The following is a 12,602-nucleotide window of genomic DNA, read 5'->3' as shown; positions in this document are numbered from 1 at the left end:
CATGGTGTGTTGCGTCTTAATTAAGGCTGGCAAAAATAACACGTCGTGTGATTAATTACAAAACATCTCAGTAATCATGCATAAGAGCAGATTAATAACTATTTAAAGTTCCCTTTTAAAAGGTGAAGCAGGTCAGTGATGAGGTCAATGCAAAGATGAAAAAGGAGACTACAAATCAGAAGTTGAACTGAAATACTGATGGAATGAATTATGAATGTGAAGAATAATTTGAATGTTGAAGGGTTTGAATTTCCAGGAAAACCAGAATTTGGTTTGGAACTTTGGAAAGTGTTGGTTGGAATGGTTTGAATTGGTTGAAAAAATGTGGGGATTGTGAAACTTGGACAAACGTCCCATTTATTTCAAAGGGAACCTCCTGGAAATTTTGTGAATTATATTTATATAGCGCTTTTCTCGAGTGACTCAAGGCGCTTTACATAGTGAAACTCAATATCTAAGTTACATTTAAACCAGTGTGGGTGGCACTGGGAGCAGGTGGGTAAAGTGTCTTGCCCAAGGACACAACGGCAGTGACTAGGATGGCGGAAGCAGGGATCGAACCTGCAACCCTCAAGTTGCTGGCACGAGCTATGCCGCCCATGTGCATGAATGTCCTGATTGAGCTGTACTGGTTGGTGTTGGAATTCTTTAAATCGGTCATGAAATGTTGAAATAGGAACAGTTTTTTCAGAATTTCGGGAAAACCGGGAATTTTTTTACTTTCTTAAACTATTTTTTTTTTTTTTTTGTCCTGACTAATAGGAATGTTTTGACAGCGAAACGGTTGAAATTGGTTAAAAAATGTGAAAGGGAATCATCGCAGTAAAAAAAGGTTGGGAAATAGGTTAGAAAAAAAACAGGAATTCCTGGAAATTTGTTGAACGTGGAAAAATGCTAGTTTGAATTTCCAGGATGAGTTGAATTGTGTTGAAAGTGCGACGGGTTTAAATCAGTTGAAAAATGTGGAAATTGTTTAAAAAATTGATAATTAATTTTGAATGGGGAAATTTTTGATTAGATTAGATTAAGTTATTTTAGATTAGATTAAGTTATTTTATTTTAAAAGGGGACAAGGCAATTTCACAACTGAGGCTAGTTTTAACCTGTAGTCCCCTGGCTGTGATGTAAAAAAAAAGGCAGTCAAATTACAATTTAAAAGAAAAGGAAGAGAGAGAAAAGAAAAACAGCCCACAATAATGAAAAATAAAATACATCACAACATAATATTTATTTTGGCATCAAAACAGGCTCATCTTTTAGTGCTGGGAGCTATAAGCATTGATAAGCCACATTTATAATTGTTTTTTTATTTATATTTTTCTTTTTTTTGTCTCTAAAGATTGGGAATTCTAGGAAAACCGGGATTTAAAAAAAAATAATTGTTGAAAGGGAGCACACAATTTTGAAGTTGGAACGGTTTGAATTGGATAAGAAATGGAGGAGTTGTGGAACTTAAAAAAAATGTCCCATTCATTTCAATGACAATTTGGGAATTTCGGGAAAAGCAGGATTTTTTGGGGGGGGGGAAATGCTAATAAAAAAAGTTAAAGAAAAGTGAATTTTTTGAATAATTTTTCAAATCGGTCGAGAAATATTGAAGTAGTAAAATTTTTAATTGAGAAATTTTGTTACGGAATTTCGGGAAAACCGGGAATTTTTTTGAAAATGCTTGAAATCAATGTGAATGTTTTTAATAATTTTAAATGGTTGGTGTTGAAATTTTTCGACTCCATCGAGAAATGTTGAAGTAGCAACAATTTTAATTGAGAAATTTTGCTACGGAATTCCTGGAATTTCAGGAAAACCGGGAATTTTTTGAAAATGCTTGAAATCAATTTGAATGTTCTTAATAAGTTTAAATGGTTGGTGTTGACATTTTTCAACTCTTGAGAAATGTTGAAGTAGCAACAACTTTAATTAAGAAATTTTGTTACGGAATTTCGGGAAAACCGGGAATTTTTTGAAAATGCTTGAAATCAATGTGAATGTTCTTAATAAGTTTAAATGGTTGGTATTGAAATTTTTCAACTCCGTTGAGAAATTTTGAAGTAGCAACAATTTTAATTGAGAAATTTTGTTACGGAATTCCTGGAATTTCGGGAAAACCGGGAATTTTTTGAAAATGCTTGAAATCAATGTGAATGTTCTTAATAAGTTTAAATGGTTGGTTTTGAAAAATTTCAACTCCGTCGAGAAATGTTGAAGTAGCAATGATTTTAATTAAGAAATTTTGTTACGGAATTCCCGGAATTTCGGGAAAACCGGGAATTTTTTGAAAATGCTTGAAATCAATGTGAATGTTATTAATAAGTTTAAATGGTTGGTGTTGAAATTTTTCAACTCCGTCGAGAAATGTTGAAGTAGCAACAATTTTAATTGAGAAATTTTGTTACGGAATTGCTGGAATTTCGGGAAAACCGGGAAGTTTTTGAAAATGCTTGAAATCAATGTGAATGTTCTTAATAAGTTTAAATGGTTGGTGTTGAAATTTTTCAACTCCGTCGAGAAATGTTGAAGTACCAACAATTTTAATTGAGAAATTTTGTCACGGAATTCCTGGAAAACCGGATTTTTTGAAAATGCTTGAAATCAATGTGAATGTTCTTAAGTTTAAATGGTTGGTGTTGAAATTTTTCAACTCCGTCAAGAAATATTGAAGTAGCAACAATTTTAATTGAGAAATTTTGTCACGGAATTCCTGGAATTTCGGGAAAACCGGGAATTTTTTGAAAATGCTTGAAATCAATGTGAATGTTCTTAATAAGTTTAAATGGTTGGTGTTTAAATTTTTCAACTCCGTCGAGAAATGTTGAAGTAGCAACAATTTTAATTGAGAAATTTTGTTACGGAATTCCTGGAATTTCGGGAAAACCGGGAATTTTTTGAAAATGCTGGAAATCAATGTGAATGTTCTTAATAAGTTTAAATGGTTGGTGTTGACATTTTTCAACTCCGTCGAGAAATGTTGAAGTAGCAACAATTTTAATTGTTAAATGTTGTCACGGAATTCCTGGAATTTCGGGAAAACCGGGAATTTTTTGAAAATGCTTGAAATCAATGTGAATGTTTTTAATAATTTTGAATGGTTGGTGTTGAAATGTTTCAACTCCGTCGAGAAATGTTGAAGTAGCAACAATTCTAATTGAGAAATTTTTGTTACGGAATTCCTGGAATTTTGGGAAAACCGGGAATTTTTTGAAAATGCTTGAAATCAATGTGAATGTTCTTAATAAGTTTAAATGGTTGGTGTTGAATTTTTTCAACTCTCGAGAAATGTTGAAGTAGCAACATTTTTAATTAAGAAATTTTGTTACGGAATTTCGGGAAAACCGGGAATTTTTTGAAAAGGCTTGAAATCAATGTGAATGTTCTTAATAAGTTTAAATGGTTGGTGTTGAAATTTTTCAACTCTGTCGAGAAATGTTGAAGTAGCAACAATTTTAATTGAGAAATTTTGTTACGGAATTCCTGGAATTTCGGGAAAACCGGGAATTTTTTGAAAATGCTTGAAATCAATGTGAATGTTTTTAATAATTCTAAATGGTTGGTGTTGAAATTTTTCAACTCCGTCGAGAAATGTTGAAGTAGCAACAATTTTCATTGAGAAATTTTGTTACGGAATTCCCGGAATTTCGGGAAAACCGGGAATTTTTTGAAAATGCTTGAAATCAATGTGAATGTTCTTAATAAGTTTAAATGGTTGGTGTTGAAATGTTTCAACTCAGTCGAGAAATGTTGAAGTAGCAACAATTCTAATTAAGAATTTTTTTTACGGAATTCCGGGGATTTCGGGAAAACTGGGAATTTTTGGGAAAATGCCCAAAAAAGAGTGAATACTCTGAATAAGTTTAAATGGTTGGTGTTTACATTTTTCAAATCGGTCGAGAAATGTTGAAGTAGCAACAATTTTAATTGAGAAATTTTGTTACGGAATTCCTGGAATTTCGGGAAAACCGGGAATTTTTTGAAAATGCTTGAAATCAATGTGAATGTTCTTAATAAGTTTAAATGGTTGGTGTTGATATTTTTCAACTCCGTCGAGAAATGTTGAAGTAGCAACAATTTTAATTGAGAAATGTTGTCACGGAATTCCTGGAATTTCGGGAAAACCGGGAAATTTTTGAAAATGCTTGAAATCAATGTGAATGTTCTTAATAAGTTTAAATGGTTGGTGTTGAAAATTTTCAACTTCGTCGAGAAATGTTGAAGTAGCAACAATTTTAATTGAGAAATTTTGTTACGGAATTCCTGGAATTTCGGGAAAACCGGGAATTTTTTGAAAATGCTTGAAATCAATGTGAATGTTCTTAATAAGTTTAAATGGTTGGTGTTGAAAATTTTCAACTCCGTCGAGAAATGTTGAAGTAGCAACAATTTTAATTAAGAAATGTTGTTACGGAATTCCCGGGATTTCGGGAAAACTGGGAATTTTTGGGAAAATGCCCCAAAAAGAGTGAATGTTCTGAATAAGTTTAAATGGTTGGTGTTTACATTTTTCAAATCGGTCGAGAAATGTTGAAGTAGCAACAATTTTAATTGAGAAATTTTGTTACGGAATTCCTGGAATTTCGGGAAAACCGGGATTTTTTTTTAAAATGCTGGAAATCAATGTGAATGTTCTTAATAAGTTTAAATGGTTGGTGTTGAAATTTTTCAACTCCGTCGAGAAATGTTGAAGTAGCAACAATTTTAATTGAGAAATTTTGTCACGGAATTCCTGGAATTTCGGGAAAACCGGGAATTTTTTGAAAATGCTTGAAATCAATGTGAATGTTCTTAATAAGTTTAAATGGTTGGTGTTGAATTTTTTCAAGTCTCGAGAAATGTTGAAGTAGCAACAATTTTAATTAAGAAATTTTGTTACGGAATTTCGGGAAAACCGGGAATTTTTTGAAAATACTTGAAATCAATGTGAATGTTCTTAATAAGTTTAAATGGTTGGTGTTGAAATTTTTCAACTCCGTCGAGAAATGTTGAAGTAGCAACAATTTTAATAAGGAAATTTTGTTACGGAATTTCGGGAAAACCGGGAATTTTTTGAAAATGCTTGAAATCAATGTGAATGTTCTTAATAATGGTTGATGTTGAAAATTTTCAACTCCGTCGAGAAATGTTGAAGTAGCAACTATTTTAATTGAGAAATGTTGTCACGGAATTCCTGGAATTTCGGGAAAACCGGGAATTTTTTGAAAATGCTCGAAATCAATGTGAATGTTCTTAATAGGTTTAAATGGTTGGTGTTGAAATTTTTCAACTTCGTCGAGAAATGTTGAAGTAGCAACAATTTTAATTAAGAAATTTTGTTACGGAATTTCGGGAAAACTGGGAATTTTTTGAAAATGCTTGAAATCAATGTGAATGTTCTTAATAAGTTTAAATGGTTGGTGTTGAAATTTTTCAACTCCGTCGAGAAATGTTGAAGTAGCAACAATTTTAATTGAGAAATGTTGTCACGGAATTCCTGGAATTTCGGGAAAACCGGGAAATTTTTGAAAATGCTTGAAATCAATGTGAATGTTCTTAATAAGTTTAAATGGTTGGTGTTGAAAATTTTCAACTTCGTCGAGAAATGTTGAAGTAGCAACAATTTTAATTGAGAAATTTTGTTACGGAATTCCTGGAATTTCGGGAAAACCGGGAATTTTTTGAAAATGCTTGAAATCAATGTGAATGTTCTTAATAAGTTTAAATGGTTGGTGTTGAAAATTTTCAACTCCGTCGAGAAATGTTGAAGTAGCAACAATTTTAATTAAGAAATGTTGTTACGGAATTCCCGGGATTTCGGGAAAACTGGGAATTTTTGGGAAAATGCCCAAAAAAGAGTGAATGTTCTGAATAAGTTTAAATGGTTGGTGTTTACATTTTTCAAATCGGTCGAGAAATGTTGAAGTAGCAACAATTTTAATTGAGAAATTTTGTTACGGAATTCCTGGAATTTCGGGAAAACCGGGATTTTTTTTTAAAATGCTGGAAATCAATGTGAATGTTCTTAATAAGTTTAAATGGTTGGTGTTGAAATTTTTCAACTCCGTCGAGAAATGTTGAAGTAGCAACAATTTTAATTGAGAAATTTTGTCACGGAATTCCTGGAATTTCGGGAAAACCGGGAATTTTTTGAAAATGCTTGAAATCAATGTGAATGTTCTTAATAAGTTTAAATGGTTGGTGTTGAATTTTTTCAAGTCTCGAGAAATGTTGAAGTAGCAACAATTTTAATTAAGAAATTTTGTTACGGAATTTCGGGAAAACCGGGAATTTTTTGAAAATGCTTGAAATCAATGTGAATGTTCTTAATAAGTTTAAATGGTTGGTGTTGAAATTTTTCAACTCCGTCGAGAAATGTTGAAGTAGCAACAATTTTAATAAGGAAATTTTGTTACGGAATTTCGGGAAAACCGGGAATTTTTTGAAAATGCTTGAAATCAATGTGAATGTTCTTAATAATGGTTGATGTTGAAAATTTTCAACTCCGTCGAGAAATGTTGAAGTAGCAACAATTTTAATTGAGAAATGTTGTCACGGAATTCCTGGAATTTCGGGAAAACCGGGAATTTTTTGAAAATGCTTGAAATCAATGTGAATGTTCTTAATAGGTTTAAATGGTTGGTGTTGAAATTTTTCAACTTCGTCGAGAAATGTTGAAGTAGCAACAATTTTAATTAAGAAATTTTGTTACGGAATTTCGGGAAAACTGGGAATTTTTTGAAAATGCTTGAAATCAATGTGAATGTTCTTAATAAGTTTAAATGGTTGGTGTTGAAATTTTTCAACTCTGTTGAGAAATGTTGAAGTAGAAACAATTTTAATTAATAAATTTTGTTACGGAAATCCCGGGATTTCGGGAAAACTGGGAATTTTTTGGAAAATGCCCAAAAAAGAGTGAATGTTCTGAATATGTTTAAATGGTTGGTGTTTACATTTTTCAAATCGGTCGAGAAATGTTGAAGTGGTAACATTTTTAATTGAGAAATGTTGTCAAGGAATTACAGGAAAACCGAGAATTTTTTGGGAAAATACTAAAAAAAAAAAATTAAAAAAAAAGTGCATTCTCTGAGTAAGTTTAAATGGTTAGTGTTGCAATGTTTCAAATCGGTCGAGAAATGTGGAAGTAGTAACATTTTTAATTGAAAAATTTTGTTACGGAATTCCTGGAATTTCAGGAAAACCGGGATATTTTTATTGTAAAATGCAAAAAAAAAAGAAAGAAAAAAAAGTGAATGTTCTGAATAAGTTGAAATGTTTGGTGTTGAAATGATACAATTATATTGTAACGACCTGCTGGGGTTGATGTTGTATTCATGTGGGCGATATTCAGAATTCCCATGGTTTTGAACGTACCACACGGTAGATGATTGGCGAATAAGTGGACGGTGTTGAAGAAAGAAGACACGAAGACAGACGTGCGTGTCGGAGGAACGAATACACGCCTTGGAATAAAGCTGTGTTAGCACAACGGACAATACAAGCTGGAAAAAGAGTGTCAGACTTTATGTGTTTTTATATTCCTTATTGGCTAATCGCTTTCCATCTGTGGTACGTTCAAGACCAAGGGAAATCACAATATCACTCACACACGAACAACGTTACACTATTTTATCTATAAATAAAATACATGCATTTAAAAAGAGTAAGGAGTATTCATAAAGCTGATTATTTAGAACACACTAACATATTTATTAATCCTGGTTTATTGAAAGAGCTAGTAAAGTTCAAGTAAAACATTACCAGCAAATGTACACAAAATGTCATCACTTCTGAGAATGAAAAGCATAGAAGAAAAGGTAATTTCAAACATCAATATTCAAGGACAACTTTAAAACAAATGTGTATATCAGTGGTGGGGTCGGGTTACTCTATGGTATTTTCTTTACAATGAGATTAAAGATTGTAGAAGTACATTCCAATTGAAAAAAATATACAAAGACAGAACAATAAGATCATATGGACAGCCTGAAGTGTTTTATATCTATTATTTTACTTATTTTTGTCTGGTTTTGTATATTATTTTTTGTTCGGTTTGTACTTCATTGCGTTTTGCACTTGTTTTTTTTTTTGGTGTGTTTTTTGTTTGTTTTCGTTATATTTGGATGTGTGCGGATGTTCTCCCAAAATGTGTTACTGTTTGTGTTACTGTTTGTGTGTGTGTGATGCGATCCCGTAGTGATGCTAAAAAATATGAAGAATGGTGTTGAACAAAAAATCTGTACCGTATTTCTTTGAGGTTATACAACACACCAGTGTTTAAACCACACCCCCAAAATTTTTGAAGAAAAACATATTTTACATATATAAGCTGCACAGAAATATACCGCAAAATACGGTACTCAGAAAAACTACAGATGTCCGATGATGTCTTTTCTTGCCAATATTCTGATTTTGTCCAACTCTTACTGATTCCGATACCAATACCGATGTATATACAGTGGTGGAATGAACACATTATTATGCCTCATTTTGTGGTGATGCATTAAACAATATAACAATGTTTTCCAAAATAAAACAACTCAAGTTAAAAATGCCAACATGGCACTGCCATATTTATTATTGAAGTCACACAGTGCATTATTTATATTAAAATGCCTCAAAACAGCAGCTTGGAATTTGGGACATGCTCTCCCTGAGAGAGCATGAGGAGGTTGAGGTGGGCGTTTTTTGTATATTGTAGCGTCCCGGAAGAGTTAGTGCTGCAATGGTTTCTAGGTATTTGTTATGTTGTGTTACAGTGCGGATGTTCTCCCAAAATGTGTTTGTCATTCTTGTTTGGTGTGGGTTCACACATATTTGTAACAGTGTTAAAGTTGTTTCTACGGCCACCCTCAGTGTGACCTGTATGGCTGTTGACCAACTATGCCTTGCATTCACTTGTGTGTGTGAAAAGCCGTAGATATTATGTGACTGGGCCGGTGGCAAAAGCAGTGCCTTTAAGGTTCATTGGCGCTCTGTACTTCTCCCTACGTCCGTTAATGATGGGATCGGCAGGTCTTTTGACTGTACTGAATCACTAGAATCAGTTAATTGATTCGTCCCACTGGATGTGAATTCTCCCTGCCCACTGGGTGTGAGTTTTCCTTGTCCTTTTGTGGGTTCTTCCGAGGATGTCGTAGTTGTAGTTGTTTGTACAGTCCTTTGAGACATTTGTGATTTAGGGCTATATAAATAAACATTGATTGATGATTGATTGATTTGTTTGGTTTGTATGCTTATTAATCTGGACTATCCATTAAGAAAGACTACTATTATTATGTTGAAGGGGGCAGGAAATATAAAATGTTCTTCATCCTGTTCCTTCTCAGGCATAGTTGTGTAAATATTTGTTTTGTTGCTAAAGTTTAATTGTCTATTGATCAAACATGCACATCAATAAAGGAGATACATTTTAAAAAATAATGAATAAATCACGGGTGTCGAACGTGCGGCCCGATCAGGCCCAGCAACAGGTTTTACGCGGCCCGCAGGATGAGTTTGCTAAGTATTAAAATCAAGCCGAAAATTTTGAGTGAGAGAAACTGCTTTTCTAAATGTGTCCACTAGATGTCACAATAGCAATTCTTTGTATCTTTGTAGATGATGTTACATATGTAAAAAAAAAATAGGGGTGGGCAAATGAACGCGTTAATTACGAGTTAACTCATCAATCTATTAACGCCGACAATTATTTTATCGCACATTTGCGTATGTTGTTTACATGCTTTTATTTTGTTAACGCCTTTTCTTAACAAGACGGCATCGCCCGGATGGGCTTCGGCGTCGAGGGGCTCTTGGTAAAGATGGAACATTCGGCAAAAAAACGGACAATTCTGCAAATTTCATGGCTGGCTTACAGCGTGGTCACTCCGGGATCACTTACGACCGCCAGACAATTCTGGATGTGGATAGATCGGGCCGTTTTGGACTGAATGAGGCGTGCTTGCTAGACCGGCTAGCTAGCATGGGAATACTTTGCCGGCTACATCCAGCGGCCTGTGAAGCAGCGGAGTATATGTGTTGTCTGTCTATTTATGAATAATGCAGACCAGGAGTGTTGGCTGAGTTCTTAACGTTTACTTTCAGAGCGTGCATATCACAACATACAAGATGCCGTCATGGCGACACAACCTATACCGGGCTACCGCGCATGCTCCTCACTCCTGTTGCATGCTGGGTAAGGTAGTTCTTTTTTTCCCTGGCTCATAACATCACAATATAGTACCATGTATATGCGTTCAGTTTATCAAAGCACCAAGCAAACAATTGGAAAATTCCCATCATATCAATTCCTAGATATGGTCATAATTATTTTAAGTGCACTACGCAGAATAAACACAACATTATTAATATTGCTACTACGGATAATTTGATCAAAACTTCCCTAAAACAGCCCACTACCTATAATATAGGTTTTTTAAACATAAGATCCCTGATAAAAAAAAATGTTTCTGCTGTTACCTCAGAAATTGCCTGTTCAGATGTTATGATTGTGGCTCAGAGATTTGTATGTAGATTATATTTATTTTCCATAACAAACAGGATAACTTAAATACCCTGGCAGTGGCAATAAGCTTAAATGTTTGTATTTACATTTTTTGAGTTGATTTTCATAAAATATGCTATTTAACTGCTACTGTTTAACAAGGACTGATTTAAATTGTGTTTGCACAATAAATGTTTTGGCGCTTTTGTTCATGTGGGAGAATATTCCAATAAAGGTGCACTACACACTACTTTTGAATTCATTATTGGGCTTTGCGTATACAATGCAGTTAATGGCGATTAATTGGAGAAATAGTGCGTTTAACTTCGAATAAAATTTTTAATCGTTGCCCAGCCCTAAAAAGAAAAATAAACCATTTGATCAAGTCGAGGAAAATGAGCAAACTACATAAATTACATCCTTTTATTTGGTTTTGATATAACATTTTTTATCTTGATGGATTGAAAATGAACTCCAATGAGATAACTGATGAACATTATCACATAATTGAATCATCCATCCATCCATCCATTTTCTACCGCTTATTCCCTTTATAAATAACGACAACTAAAGATAGAAAACCATGACTTATTGGGGTGTTACCATTTAGTGGTCAATTGTACGGATTATGTACTGTACGGTGCAATCTACTAATAAAAGTTTAAATCAATCAATACTCCTAACCGCAACATGTAAGTGTAAAAATCCCAACAACATTAATATTTGTTCATTGTCAGAATGTCTTTGTTCTATTTTTAAACAAAGAAAACAATCTGAAGTTGTCTTTATTTTTAAGTGATCGTGCCGTGATTTTACCAGTTCGGCCCACGTGGGGGTAAATTTTTCTCCATGAGTTTGACACCCCTGGAATAAATGAATGAGATAAATGAATAAAAGAGTACAAACTTTAGGATGGCAAGTTTAAAAAAACCTGACGGTTTGTAATGTGACTTTTTTAATGTAAATGGTGTTGACTTATTAAATATGTGTACTTTTTAACTGATGTATTAACATTAAACAAACGTTTAAAGGCCAACTGAAATGAGATTTTCTTATGTAAACGGGGATAGCAGGTCATACTTGATCAATTCACGATATTGCCATATTTTTGCTGAAAGGATTTAGTAGAGAACATTGACGATAAAGTTTGCAGCTTTTAGTCGCTACTAAAAAAGCCTTGCCTTTACCGGAAGTAGCAGACGATGTGGGCGTGACGTCACGGGTTGTGGAGCTCCTCACATCCGCACATTGTTTACAATCATGGCCACCAGCAGCGAGAGCGATTCGGACCGAGAAAGCGACAATTTCCCCATTAATTTGAGCGAGGATGAACGATTCATGGATGAGGACAGTGAGAGTGAAGGACTAGAAGAAAGAAAAAAAAAAGGCGAGGGCAGTGTGAGCGATTCAGATGTTGTAGGAGCCTAAATGTCATTTTATGGAAGGTGCTTTATGTTTATTCAGCCAAAATGGGACTATTTACTTTATTTGCATGATAAGAAAATGGATGTATTAAATGCTTGGAGTAATTATGTAAAGATCACTTTAATTGTAATTATTACATTTGTCAAAATGATTTGATGACGTAACTGTTTTAAGTGCATATATGGCGGAAGGATCTGTGTGGTAAGGGGTTTTTTTGGGACGCAAGGTGTTATGGGTAATTGCTGTCAGGTACGGTGGAATCGAGCCACACAGTTTTTTTGAACTCACTCATACTTATTCTCATTCCTACTTTTTCCAACTTGTACTGCAACAAACTCTCTTTATTTTGTCATTCATTTGTTCCCACATTGTGACTGTTTTACGTTTTGAATTTATTAAGATCACAAGTAAACCATACAAACGAAGAAGAACGTCTGGAGTTTTGTTTTGTTGTTGCCGCAGCAAGCGGAGTGAATGTGATAGTAGAGGAGCGTCAAGCTTAAGGCTACTTTAGGAATCTACAGATGTTATTAGACACATTTACTAGGATAATTCTGGAAAATCCCTTATCTGATTATTGTGTTACTAGTGTTTTAGTGAGATTATATAGTCATACCTGAAAGATGGAGGGGTGCGGTGACCGCCAGTGTCTCTGAGGGGAAGCCATGGAGGAGTCAAGAAAGTCGCAGCTGCCTCTTTGACAGCTGCAGGAAGAACGACACAAGCT

This window comes from Nerophis ophidion, linkage group LG05 (assembly GCF_033978795.1).
Source record: "Nerophis ophidion isolate RoL-2023_Sa linkage group LG05, RoL_Noph_v1.0, whole genome shotgun sequence".
NCBI classification, from domain to species: Eukaryota; Metazoa; Chordata; class Actinopteri; order Syngnathiformes; family Syngnathidae; genus Nerophis; species Nerophis ophidion.
Note: the sequence above shows the minus strand (reverse complement) of the source record.